Source organism: Canis lupus, chromosome 1, assembly GCF_048164855.1.
Source record: "Canis lupus baileyi chromosome 1, mCanLup2.hap1, whole genome shotgun sequence".
In the NCBI taxonomy this organism is placed as follows: domain Eukaryota; kingdom Metazoa; phylum Chordata; class Mammalia; order Carnivora; family Canidae; genus Canis; species Canis lupus.
The window spans coordinates 98,530,447-98,544,874 of NC_132838.1; positions in this window are offsets into that span (position 1 = coordinate 98,530,447).

Sequence of the window (14,428 nt, forward strand, 5' to 3'; positions counted from 1 at the left end):
AACAGTAGGAATGCCAGGCTAAGAAGCAAGCCCAAAGGCTGGAGCAAGCACCCCAGGAGCCCATGTGGGCGTCTCAAGGGACCTCTAGTTATCTTCCTCTGGATGCTGTGTGGGTAACATGGTGCTGCTGTGTCCTCCTTCTCCTTGGCAGCACTACTATATCCTCTACCAGGGCTTGAGGCTGGACTGACCATTTCACATTGTCTCAAGCATCTTAATAATGTCCTACCTGGTTTTAGGTAAGAAGTTATTAAATATTTATCTAGCAGGGGAGCAAAGTTAATGACTACCACTTCAATTTTGATTCTCTCTTTGTTGTCCCAGAAAAAGAAACTGGAGCCCAGAGGGCTGCAGGGGCTTCCCACCAGAGCCTCTTTTCCAACATGAAGCTCATCTTGTCCCCATTTGTGGATTGGTGAAGACCTCTTCCATTGATCCTGGAATCACTGGTACTTTCTCCTTCCTCCTGAATCAAAGGAATATCTAGCACCTCTTGATGAATCTATTACAACATCCTGTTTTCCTGTATTTGTAACTCCCTCCCTAAAACATCACTGAAAATCATTACTCTGAGTTGTATGTGCTGCTTCTTCTTGGCCTTTTGGCTAAGGTCAAATATAGAAACTGTTCATATCAATTTAAATTTTATTTTTTTCTATTGCTTTCTGGGGCATGGTGATACATGCATTAAAGGAAAGATGGCACTAAGAAGAAACCTAAAATTGCATTTGGAGGTTTTTTTTTAATGGAAGATAACATCTTTTCTTGTAATGTTTCATTTCCATGTGATAAGAGTGCTGATTGCTCTACAGTGGAAGGATGATTTTCTCTCTCAGATCTGCACAAGTCAGCCTTGGTTTCTTGATGACAAGTGCTTCCACTAAACTAGATGTTTCTAGGTAGTTAATTATAAAGACTGTATTTGAGATTAAAACAATTACTATCGTGCCCACATTTGGGATGCTCTGATCCTGTTGCTAAAAATAATCTAGCTTTTCACACCTGTCAGAATGGCCAAAATCCAGAATACTGACAACAGGAACTTTCATTTGTTGCTGGTGGGAATGCAGACTGGTGGCAGCCACATTGGAAGAGAGTGTGTTTCTTATAAAAGTAAACATCCACTTACTACAGGATCCAGCAATCATGCTCCTTGGTAGTTAGTGAACTAGCTGAAAATTTACATCAATGCAGAAGCCTGCACATGAGTGTTTATAGCAGCTTTGTTCATAATTGCCAAGTTTTGGAAGCGACCAAGACATCCTTCGGGAGGTGGATGGATTAATGAACCATGGTCCATCCAGACAAGGGAATGTTACTCAGCGCTATGAGAAATGGGTGATCAAGCCATGAAAAGACATAAGGAAACTCCAATGTATATACTAAGTGAAAGAAGCTAGTCTGAACAGGATGTGTACTTTATGATTTCAGCTCAAGATGCTTTGGAAAAGGCAAAACTGTGGAGACAGTAAAGAGATTAGAGGCTGGGGGTGGGGGAGATGAGGGGTGGAGCACAGAGGCTTTTTAGGGAGTAAAACTACTGTGACACTGTAACGGTGGATATGCGTCATTACTCATTTGCCCAAACCCATGGAATATACAGCACCCAGCGTGACCCTGAGGTGAGCCATGCACCTAGGTGATATGACAGGTCCGTGCAGGAAATATCCCCCGTAACAAATGCACCATCTTCTGGCAATGTTGATGGTGGGGGGTAGTGGGAGGGGACAGAGATAGCTCCAAAAAATAAAGTCTGCTTAAGAAATACTAATATAGTTTTTTACTCCAATTATTGTTGATATTTTAGCATCACAATACACAGAAGTCCCACATTTCCTTCAAAATATTCATGGCTGGGATGCCTGGGATGCCTGAGTGGCTCAGCGGTTGAGCATCATCTGCCTTGGGCTCAGGTCGTGATCCCGGGGTCCTGGGATCAAGTCCCACATCAGGCTCCCCACAGGGAGCCTGCTTCTCCCTTTGCCTGTGTCTCTGCCTCCCTTCTGTGTTTCTCATGAATAAATAAATAAAATCTTTAAAAAAATGTGCATCCCATTTAAAAAATACTTACACATCACTAAATCAAAAAAATGCTCCATTCCCAGACATGCTTCCAGCAAATGAAGCTTTGGCAGATTGTTGAGTTTTGAAAGAGAACAAAGAGTGATTGTCACAGGAGGATGACAAGCATTGAAGATACCAGTTTCCAAATAAATGTCTACACTGTTTAAATTACTTTTTCATATATTTAATATTTTCACAACCTAAGAAATGTTAAAATCTTTAACATCTTTTCTGTCTTTAATTTCTATTTATGAGAAAAAGATGAAACACAAAGGAGTAGAGCTCGATTGGCTGACCAAAATTGGCAAATGTCGTGGGAGAAAACTTAGAACACAGATATGTGCTCCTGAGCTCTGGGGCCTCTCGGTGGAGATGAACAGATGTGCACCTGATCCTGAGAGTCTGGCTCTCACCAGCAGCCTCAGTTCAGAAACCATGTTTGGAGTCTGACTCTAGTTCAGGTACTGTGTGAAATGGGGGTACAGAAACATCTGCCACTTGCCCCTGCCCTGAGGTGCCCCTCCCAGACCCCACCCCGGCTCCTTGCCGCCACATCCTTGCACCTCCCCCTTGGTTCCTCTGGTTTTGAGACTGAGCTCAGGTTGGCTGCTCAGGGAAGGGGGGCTGGTGACAGAGGAGTATGTGCATGACAAATGCAGGAATAGAACTTGCATGTCCCCCATTAGCAGTGACTGTGAGCTGATCGATAGTTCAACCTTTTCAATTCCCCGCTTCAGGATATAATCCTAAAGGGGCAGGGGTGCTATGTGGGTTAACAAGACCAGAATACACTTGTTTCAGGTTGCAGGCAGGGTATATCAGTAAATCTGAAAAGTGAGTTTATTATGCTGTGTCTTCTCCATGTTTTCCTGAACCAGCCGCAGCCAGGCCGGCTGAGGGAGCTGCACCTTGATCTTTGGGAAAACTTGGGGATTGATGCCATACCCATGCTCCAAAACAGCTTTTTAGAATATTGAATTAATATCTTGGCATAGTCGTTGGCAATGCTTATAGTTAAGTGCTAATCATCACATTGATGAAGTAACACACTTAGTAAAATATGTCACTTGCAACTTAACTGCTAAACAAGTTGAGGTTTGTTCAATCTAAAGGTGACTAGGACCATGAGTCCCTGTCCCCCCGCACAAGTGAACTCAGTGAACAGCATCCCCACAGGGGCAAACACCAGTGAGTGGGAAGGTAAATACACAGAACTTTCCAGAGAGTTTCCAAGAAGGAAGAAGACAAATGGTCTTTTTGACATGCTTGGTAGGATGATATCTCTCCTGATAAGTTGAGTTTGAGAGCAGTGGAGAAGCTCAGAAAAAAAGTAAGGGAAATTGGAAAAAGTTACACCACCTTCCACCTCCACTGTCTCCTGCCGCCCAGGGGTCCAAGTCTGTCTCTGGCAGGTGCCAGAGACCTACAAGAAGTCGCCAGAATCCAGGGGCTCAAACAAACGATGTGTAAAAACTCCTGAAGGCTACATGGAAAGATCCATCCATCCCTTACTACCCACAACTCTGATGCCCACAGCTGTCTCCTGTGGGGTTCTCACTGGCAACACCCCTCAGAGATCCTATCTCAGACCTTCCGTTTCAGAGCAATCTCATGGCAGACAAATGCCCCTTAAACTACTTCCTCTTGATTTTGTCGCTGTGGTTCACACTCTTCGTGATACCTCTTCATACACTGCAAGTGGCAAACTTTTCCTTCATCGTAGTTTCTTGTATTTTTTAAAATATTTATTTATTTATTTATGGAGACACACAGAGAGAGGCAGAGACACAGGCAGAGGGAGAAGCAGGCTCCCTGCAGGGATTTGATGTGGGACTCAACCCCAGGACTCCGGGATCGTGCCCTGAGCTGAAGGCCGATGCTCAACCACTGAGCCAGCCAGGTGTCCCAGTTCTTACTTTTGATGCTAATACTGATACTGTTATCTGAATTATCCACATAGTGAAACACGTAGAGGAAAAGACAGAGAGATCAGATAAATAATTACATAAAATTCCTTAGGAATAAAGATTTTCAACGTTAAGGAAAGGAGTACAGCTTTATAATCAGACTCAAATAAAAACCATAAAAATTGGGGATCCCTGGGTGGCGCAGCGGTTTGGCGCCTGCCTTTGGCCCAGGGCGCGATCCTGGAGACCCGGGATCAAATCCCACGTCGGGCTCCCGGTGCATGGAGCCTGCTTCTCCCTCTGCCTGTGTCTCTGCCTCTCTCTCTCTCTGTGTGACTATCATAAATAAATAAAAATTAAAAAAAAACATAAAAATTTGCATTTGGTTTGGAAAAATAAGTATAAGCTCATAACATGATCTTTTAGAAAAAAACAAACAAACAGAGAAGGAGCCTAGGATCAAAGACAAAGCAGTCGTGATGAGCACACACACCACTCCCCACTCCCAGTCCCCAGACTGTGGTCTCCAGAAGCAACTTTTTACTGAAAGGAACCAGGGCTCTTGGAGGAATGGCTGCTCTGGGGGCAGACACGGTACAAGGTGATCCTGAGACACCCATGTCATGGCCAAAAATAGGGACATCGCCAAGACCAAGGGGCTGTGTCCAGGAGCCAGCCTGGAGGAGCCGCACAGGGAAGACAGGACTGATGCACGACCACCAAAAAAATGGCTGTATTTGGAACAAAGCAAGTGCGCGAAGCTGTGAGTGTGTAATGGCAGTAAAACAGAAGAAGGTCTGACTGATCTCCTTGTAGGTTCACAATTATTCTGAAAATTTATAAAAAGAAGGCATCATTTCACATATCCAGTTCTCAAGTATACTTTCCTCTGCAGACTGTTTTACACGTTAGTAAATAGTGACAGAGGAATTCTAGCTAACCAACGCAGGACAATCAAAATAGAAAACCACCATTTGCAATTGTCAGGAGTTAGGGTGTCAGGGCCAGGGTCCCCAGCAAGAAAATATGGAGTCAGGACAGGTGAAATAAAATAGCAGCACTGACATCCTTTTCGCAGCTTAGACAGGACCCCACTGACATTCTGCTTTGCAGCCTTTGCAGAAATGACTTCTACAAAACATCCTAAAATAAGGCAACTAACCACAAAGCATCTGTGGATATCACAGGCCGAGGGCAGTGAAGGCCAAAACCCCCGATGTCAGCAAAAAAGATCATCAGCGGGTGGACATCAGCCTACTAGGTGGACAGAGATGTGACCAGAGCCCTGGCTGGCATGGCTCAGCAAGCCCTGACTGCTTAAGACAGTCCGCAGAAGAGCTCGTAAACCCCCTGGGTTTGGACACGGAGTCGGCCAGCCTCTCGGCTCCCCTCTCTCCTTGAGAGCTCCACAGACTTCGCTTTGCTGCCCGCCCACCACTCTCGGTCGGGTCCAGCTCCTCATTCTTGGGAGCGGTGTGCCCAAGAACCTCAGCGCCGCCGATGGAGTAGAAATCCTGTTACACGTTCCCTAGTGCAAGCATGAGCGTGGACAGGAATGAATGCTGAAACCAAGGGCCGAGGGGTGGGGGGGACACTGGTGGGTTGGGTCAGGCTGACCACCCCTCGCCTGGCCCCTGATCAGTATCAGATCCAAGAGACTTGGGGTGACCAGACATCAGGGGTGCCGGAGGGACCGCCAGCGCCACTTACAGAAAATTCACGCTGAGGGGTTCAGACCCAAGTCTAAACAAGCCTCTGGATCCAAACGTCAGCTTATGGGAACTCGGGGAGCAAAGGAATGTGTTAGTTGCACGGTTCAAATCAAACACAAATGGAAACCAGCTTAGTCTACAAGCAAAACTCAATTTGGCTTATTTTGCGAGACAAGGGAGGCTAATGTGCCCAGGTCACTTCTTGCTGATGCTCCTGAATATCCTAAGTAAAACTTAAATTGTCCCCCAAACTGACAAGAGGCAAGTACTGACCCATTCCCTTTCACTCAAGAACATTCTCGCATCATAACTAGTCCCTGGGGGGAGCGCACAGGGCCGCCTGCTGGACAGTGCTCCCGCCATGCTCTCGTAGGAGGCCTCCCAGTTTGCAGACTGTCTGTTGGGCGTGTGCACACTAAACTTTTACTGATTGCTACTTTGGTGACTCGCTGGCTTTACTTCTGTTATTTCTAAATCTTTGACACTTGTAAGGATGCAATTCAGCAAGATCTAGACTGTGGGAACCTCGGCAGGCCCGACGCTCGGCACCAGGAGGGAAATACGGAGGGAAACGTCACAGGTCCAAAGGGCTTAGGAGACGTGTCAACCAAGTGCACCACGGAGACCTCGGGGGAGCCTGTCTGAACAAAACAACTGGAAGAAGGTATTTTCTGAGAAAATGTAGAACAAAGATGTATGAGATGGTATCAAGGGATTGTTGTGGACTTGGAGAGGTGTGATGATGTATTCTGGGTAGGGGTTTTAAAGGGCTAAGATTTTAGGAGACAAAATGCCACACTGAAGAGTGAAACTCTGGGGTCTGCTTTAAAATGCTCCAGGAAAACACTGGGGGGCAGGAGGAGTGGGAGTGGGAAACAGGGGAAACCAAACTGGCTCAATGTCATGCCTGAGGACATGGCACTTGGGGACTTGTGACAAGCTTGTCATTATCTTTGTGTGTGTTTGGAAAGTTTGGAGAAAGAGCATACCATTGACTCTGACCCTCTCAGCCCAAAAGAAAGGAAGGCAGAAAGAAGAGAAGCAAAGAAGGGGAAGGAGGGGAGAGTGCCTGAGTGTTTACAGGGGAGGTCAGAGAGCAGCACCTGTGGGACTGCCACCAACACCGCCACCGCCACCACCAAGGGAGAGGCCGTGGGGGGCTAGTGGGTCTCACAGTCTTTCCCCTCCCGGCCCTGTGTCCAGTCGCCCCATCAGGGGCCTGGCTCCTTGCCTCCGGCTGCGTGAGGGAGGCGTGTTTCTCACTGGTCCAGCTGGACAAACACTGTCCTTGAGAGATTTGTGCACCTTATGACCCCTCACTGGTGAGTGACGCCCTTGGCATAGACCACGGTCAACCCCTGGCTCTGTGTGGGAACAACAACCTGTTATAAGAGGAAGGACGTCGTCGTGAGATCGCTGGCTGTTTGCCAGGTTTCCTTGGGGTGATCCCGTGTAGACACACGAGCCACCAGCCTAGAACCTCAGGGATGGGATGTGAACTCTCACAGGTTCTGGGAGGGTCATTAACATGAAGTCACTTCCATTCCAGAACAACCCATCCCCAGCGTGACTGAAGAAGCTGCTGAAGACCTGAGTTTGCCTTGCGTGCTCTTGTGTCCTCTCCTTTCCTGGAGATGCAGGATATTTGGGGGGGGGGGGGTGGCTGGGAATATACAGATGGAGAGCTGGACAGCCTGCAGTGTCCATCTACATGGCATGCTATAACCCCAGAGACCCCTGGGACCCATGGGACTTCTGGAGAGCCTTTTATCCCTAGTCGTGGTCCCAGCATCTCTCCTGTTATAAATTTCAATGGGAAACATGTGGTCCTGAGGGCCTACACTAGCCCGAGAAGATTCTCCCCTAGTTTACTTTTATTATTATTATTTTTTATGAGAACTTTTAAGATCTACTCTCTTGGCAACTTTCAAATATACAATACAGTGTATTAACTGCCATTGCCATGTTATACATTATGAGCCCAGGACTTATTTATTTTATAACTGGAAGTTTGTACCTTTTGACTCTTTCCCCCATTCCATCCACCCTCACTTCTCTGTGTCAAGGATTTGATTTTTGTTTTGTTCTTGCTGATGTTCTTGGTTCCACATGTGAGAGCATATGCATTTGTCTTTGTCTGACTTATCTCATTAGCGTGATGCCTCATGGTGCCTCCGTGTTGTCACAAATGACAAGTTTCTTTGTTGTTGATGGCTGTATATTCTGCTGGATGCATCTTCATCCACCGAGGTCATTGAGGTAGTGTCCATATCTTGGTTATCGTGAATAATGCGTCCGTGAACATGGGAGCACAGGTATCTTTCTGAGTTAGTGTTTCCATTTACTTTCAGGAAATACCCAGTAGTGGAATTCCTGGGTCACAGGGTAGTTCTTTTTTTTATTTTTTGAGGAGCCTCCACACTGTTTTCCATAGTGGCTGCACTAGGAGCATTTTTAACAAATGCTTATTTTGCACCAGGCATTGTTTTGAGGACTTGGCCTTCCAAAACAGATGTGATTATTTTGGTGCCCATTCTACAGAGTGGGAAACTGAGTCCCTGAGGGCATATGGGCATTGTGGGCACAGCTGGGACTCAAAGCCAGGTAGCTCCTTGCACACTGCCTTTCACACTCCAGTTTCTGCCTGTTGTTTTAATTTCTGTGTCTGGCATTTTTTAGCCAGGCACTAATTCTAATAATTCTCCTATTAGTAATTAACAAAACACTCACAATGAACCTATTAATCACTAGAATGATGTTATGATTAAAAATTAAATATTTCTCCCTTCTGTAATAACTGAAATAATCTATTGAACAACTTGATGCCTATAATGACATTGAAAATCCCCAAACTTTACACCTTCATTGCATTATTCACTGATGAAGCAGCCTGACTTATGAATGGACCAGATGTCCTTCTTCATTCTTTTTGGGTTCTTTACTGTAACTGTGATTCTCCTTTAAAGTTTTTTTTTTTATTTTTTTTATTTTTTTTTGAGAGAGAGAGAGAGAATACGAGCAGAGGAGGGGGCAGAGGGAGAGGGAGAAGCAGACTCCCTGATGAGCAGGAAGCCTGATGTGGGGCTTAATCCCAGGACCTTCGGATCATGACCTGAATCAAAGGCAGATGCTTAACCTACTGAGCCACCCAGGCACCTCTGTGATTCTTCCTTAGAACACTGATGGGTATGACATTTTCTATGACACATCTTTGAAATTCAGTAATTCAACACCGATAAAGCTCAATAGAACAACTTTGATGAGTCACTGTTTGGATAGTCTGTGGACTAAGAGATCCATAAGACATGGACCTCGCCTTCAGGAGGCTGAGATGGTGGGTCTAGCCTGGTCTGGTGGTTCTCAAAGTGTTTTCCCTGGGCCAGCCACCCAGAATCAACTAGGAACACACCAGTTCTTAGACCCCAGAAATCTGGTGGTAAGGCCCAGCATCTGTCTTAACAAGTTTTTTAGGTGATTTGATGCACATTGAAATTAAGTGACACACAAAGAAATAGGTGAGGGGGATCCCTGGGTGGCTTAGTGGTATAGTGGCTGCCTTTGGCCCAGGACCTGATCCTGGAGTCCCAGGATCGAGTCCCACATCAGGCTCCCTGCATGGAGCCTGCTTTTCCCTTTGCCTATGTATCTGCTTCTTTCTCTCTCTCTCATGAATAAATAAATAAAATCTTAAAAAAAAAAAAAAAAGAAATAGGTGAGTATGGCCCACACACAGGAAATAAAGCAGCCCAGATGTTGGACTTACTAGACAGAAACTTTAAATCAGCTATTATAAATACATTCAAAGACTAAAGGAAACCAAAATAACAGATTGAGAATAGTGTGTAACCAATTAAAGAATATAAATAAATAGTTTAAAATGCTGAGAAAAATAAAATAAAATTTCCAAAGCTGAAGAGTATAATAACTGAAAGGAAAACTGTGGCCACAACAGCCCAATACCTGATTTGAGCAGCTAGAAGAATCAGTGAACTTAAAAATAGGTCAATTGAGATTATGTAGGGTGAGGGGGAAAAAAAAGTGTCAGAAACCAGAAACCTGGGGAACACCATCAGCTGTACCAACATAAACATAATGGGGAGCCCCAGAAGAAGAAGAGGGAAGGAATGGGGGAGAAAGAAAGGATATTTGAAGAAAAATGGCCAAAGCTTCCTAAACTGGGTGAAAAACATATTGATCAATGTATTTAAGAAACTGAGAAACTCCACATAAGGTAAACTTAGAGATCCATATTTAGAAACATCACGAAAAAATTGTCAAAAGACAGAGAATCTTCAAAACATCAAAAGAAGCACTCATTGTGTGCAAGTTGTCCTCAATGAGATGAACTGATTTCTCCTAAGAAGCCAGAGGGTAAAAGCATGGTATATTCAAAATGCTACAAGAGAAACACTGCCAACCAAGAATTCTGCACTCAATAAAATGATCCCTTAAAAAATGAAGGAGCTGGGACACTGTGGCTCAATGGTTGAGTGTCTACCTTTGGGATCAAGTCCTGCATCATCCTGCTTCTCCCTCTGCCTATGTCTCTGCCTCTCCCTCTGTATCTCTCCTGAATAAATAAATAAAATATTTTCTTTTAATGAAGGAGCAACTAAAGCATTCCCAGATAAAACTGAAAGAACTCTTTGGCAGCAGAACTACCCTGCAAGAAATGCTAACGGGGGTCCATTGGACTGAAGTAAAGGACACTAGACAGTCATGCAAATCCATATTAAGAAATAAGAAGCACTGGTAAAGATAATGACATGGATAAATATAAAATATCGTGAAGGTGTTTTTTGTTTGTATTTTTTTCTCCCATATGATTTAAGACACCTACATAAAGCAACAATGATACCATGTTGATGGGTATATGATGCATAAATATGTCATTTATATGGCAATAATAGCACAAAAATGGGGGCCATGAAACAGACATATAGGAGCAAAGCTTTTGTACAATATTTAAATTAAGGTGGTATTAATAAACACCAGATTGTCATAAGTTGAAGTGTTAACTATAATCCCCAGGGGAACATTTAGAAAATAACTTGAGTACACTTTTTTTTTAAAATAGCATAGGAAATAAAAAACACATTAGAAACTATCTGGTTAACCCAAAGTAAGGCATTAATGGGACTATGGGAACGAAAGAAGACATGAGACATACAGAGAACTAATAGTAAAGTGGCAGCTCTGAATTCTACCTTTTCAGTTACATTAAATGGATTATATTATTATATTAAATGGGTTAAACACTCCAATCAAAAGGCAGAGGTTAACAGAAAAGATTTCAAGGGCGCTGGGTGCCTTAGTTGGATGGAACATTTTAATCTCAGGTCTTAATCTCAGGGTCTGAGTTCAAGTCCTATGCTGGGCATGAAGCCTACTTTAAAAAAATATATTTTTTTAAAAATTGTCCAACTATATGCTACCTACAAGAGACACAATTTAGATTCAAAGACACAGGTTAAAAGTAAAAGGATGGAAAAAGGTATATTTTCTTGCAAACAATAATCGAAAAGGGCTGAAGTGATTATACTAATATGGGATGAATTAAACTTTAAGGAAAGAGTAGTTGTAGAGACGAAGATCATTCTATGATGATAAAAGGGTCAGTCCATGAAAAAGACATAATAATTATAAATATATATGTGCCCAGTAACAGAGCCTCAAATGAATCAAAACTAACAGAATTGAATGAAAAAACAGTTCAACAATAAAATAGTTGGAGATGTCAATATCCCACTTTCAATAGCAGACGGAACAACTACACAGATCAACCAGGAAACGGAAGACCTAGTATTATAAATCAACAAGACTTAACAGATCTCTATAGGACATCCCACCCAATGACAAAAGAACACATATTTTTTCTCACGTAACATAGAAAAGTCTCCACAGTCTGATCTGTTACCATAAAACAAGTGTCAATACATGTAAACAGATTGATGTTGTCTGGTCACCATTTAGTGGAATTAGTTAGAAACCAATGACAGGAGATTTGAAATACAGTGTGTGTACAGTGTGAGTACCTGACATTCAGAGCTTGATTGCAGAGACATCCACATCAAAGACATCTATTTCAAATAAACTTGTAACCAGCTATATGATGCAGCTGTTAGGAAGGAAACCCAATAAGGAACTGGGCTACCCCACCCATGAAGTTCCCCTTTCAGAAAACCCTGGGTAACCTTGTTAACTGACCATTTGACTGGCCCTACTTTTCTGTTCCATCATTCTAATTCCTGTTTTTATGCTTTAAATTCACCAAAAAAGATGACCCCACAAGACCCAAGGCATCCCACCCTTGGACCCTAATAAAAGCAGAGCCTGAGCTCCATGCTGTCCCCCTCTTTTTCTCCCCAAGAGTTTTCTGTGTGACCCCTGAGTATGCCATGCACCCTCCAATAGATCTTGTTCTCTCGAGCTCCCTGATGGTACTCCTGATATGCATCCTGCTATCACAGTAACAAAGGCTGGTCCAACCACAACATTGGCTGTGGTCTGGGAAATGTCTATGGGGCTCCCTAGTACTGACACAGCCCAGGTGAGTGCCCCAGGCATTCCCAGCTGAGAGCAGCACTCTAGATGGGCTGAGATCAACAGGCGTGTGGAAATTAAGCAACACACTCTTAAATAGCCAATGAGTTGGAAGAGAAACCACAAGGGAAATTAGAAAATACTTTGAGATGAATTTAAAAAAAAAAGACAGTAAAACACAAACACGGATGAGATACAGCTAATGTAATTAGAGTTAAATTTATAGCCATAAATTTTAAATCAGTAAGGTAGCCTCTCGGCTTAAGAAACTAACAAAAGAACAACAAACTAAACCCAAGTCAAGCACAAGAAAAGAAATGATAAATACTAAAAGCAGAAATAAATGAAACAAAGAAGAGAAAAATGATAGAGAAAATCAAGGAAACTGAAATTGGTTGTTTGAAAAGTTTAACAAAATTGATAAAAACTTACAAAGAAAAAAAAGAATAGATTTAACTTAATATCAGGAAAGAGGGGCAGCCTGGGTGTCTCAGCGGTTTAGTGCCACCTTTAGCCCAGGGCGTGATCCTGGAGACCGGGGATCGAGTCCCACATCGGGCTCCCTGCAGGGAGCCTGCTTCTTCTCCCTCTGCCTGTGCCTCTGCCTCTGTGTGTGTGTGTGTCTCTCATGAATAAATAAATAAAATCTTAAAAATATATATATATTAGGAAAGAATGAGAAGACATTGGTACTGATATTACAGAAATAAAAAGAATTATAAAGGTCTTGTATGAACACCACATGCCAGTTACAAGAACAATGGTCTCCCTCTCTGGGAACAATGGTTCCCCAAGAGAGGAAAGAGTTTATCCTCAATCCTCAGAATCTATGAATATGTGACCGTCTATGGCAAAAATGAATTTTCACATGTGATGAAGGGTAAGGACTTGGAAGTGGGGAGATTATTCTGGGTGATGTTGGTGGGCCAATCTAATCATAACAGTCTTTAAAGGTAGAAAATCCTTCCAGGACCAGATAAGACACAATGAGAAGGACCTGAGCCGTTGTTGGCTTTGAAGATGAAGGAAGAGGAATTTGAGTTAAGAAAGCAGTAGACCTCTGGAATCTAGGAGAGCAAGCCAGACGCTGCCCCGAGTGCCCTGAAAGGAACAGCCCTGCCAACTCCTTGATTTTAGCCTAGAGAGTTCCATCTCAGACTTCTAACCTATAAAACTATAAGATGACATATTTAATATACTTCTATTTTTTAAGTCACAAATTAGTGGTAACATGTCTTGACAGCAATAGCAAACTAACACACTAACAAATTGGATAACCTGGATGAAATGGACAAATTCCTAGAGAGGCACCAACTACTAAAACTCAAGAAGAAACGAAAACTTGAATAGACCCATAACAAGTAAAGAGATTGAATTAGTAGTAAAAACTTTCCCATAAAAAAAGTAAAGCCCAGGCCCAGGAGGGGCTTCACTAGTGAATTCTATCAAAGGTCTAAAGAAGAATTAGTATGACTCCTTCATAAGCTCTTCCAAAAATAGCAGGTTGGGGGAACACTTCTCAATTCCTTCTATAACCCAGTAGTACTCTGGTCTCAAAGCTAGACACAGATGTCACAAGGAAAGAGAACTATAACCCAATATCCCTTGTGAAGACAGGTGCGAAAAGCCTCAGTAAAATACTAGCAACCTGAATCCAGCAATTTTTAAAAAGAATTATCTGCCATGATCAAATGGGATTTATCCAAGGAATATATGGTTGGTTCAATATGAAAGATCAATTAGATATAAAGAAAAAGACCCAGAATAGCCAACATTATGCTAAAGAAAGACATAGTCTTTACCTAACTCCACCCAGCAATTCTACTCTTAGGTAAACACCCAAGAAAACTGACAATATATGTCCACACCAAAAAAGTAAACACAAATGTTGAAAACAGGATTACTCATAGTGGCTGTAAAAGTGGTAACAATTCAAATGTTCAAGAAGTGATGAATAGATTAACAAAATGTGATATAACCATATAACCTTGGAAAACAATGAAATACTGGTACAAGATGCATGGATGAATCTTGTAAACACTACACTAGGTTAAGAAGCCAGACACAAATGTTGCATGTTGTAGGATTCTATTTATATAGAACATCCGGAAAAGGCAAATCCATAAAAACCAAAACAAGCAAACAAACAAACAAATATAGTGAATTCTAAGGGTCAGGGTGTGGGTGTATGAGGAGCAGATG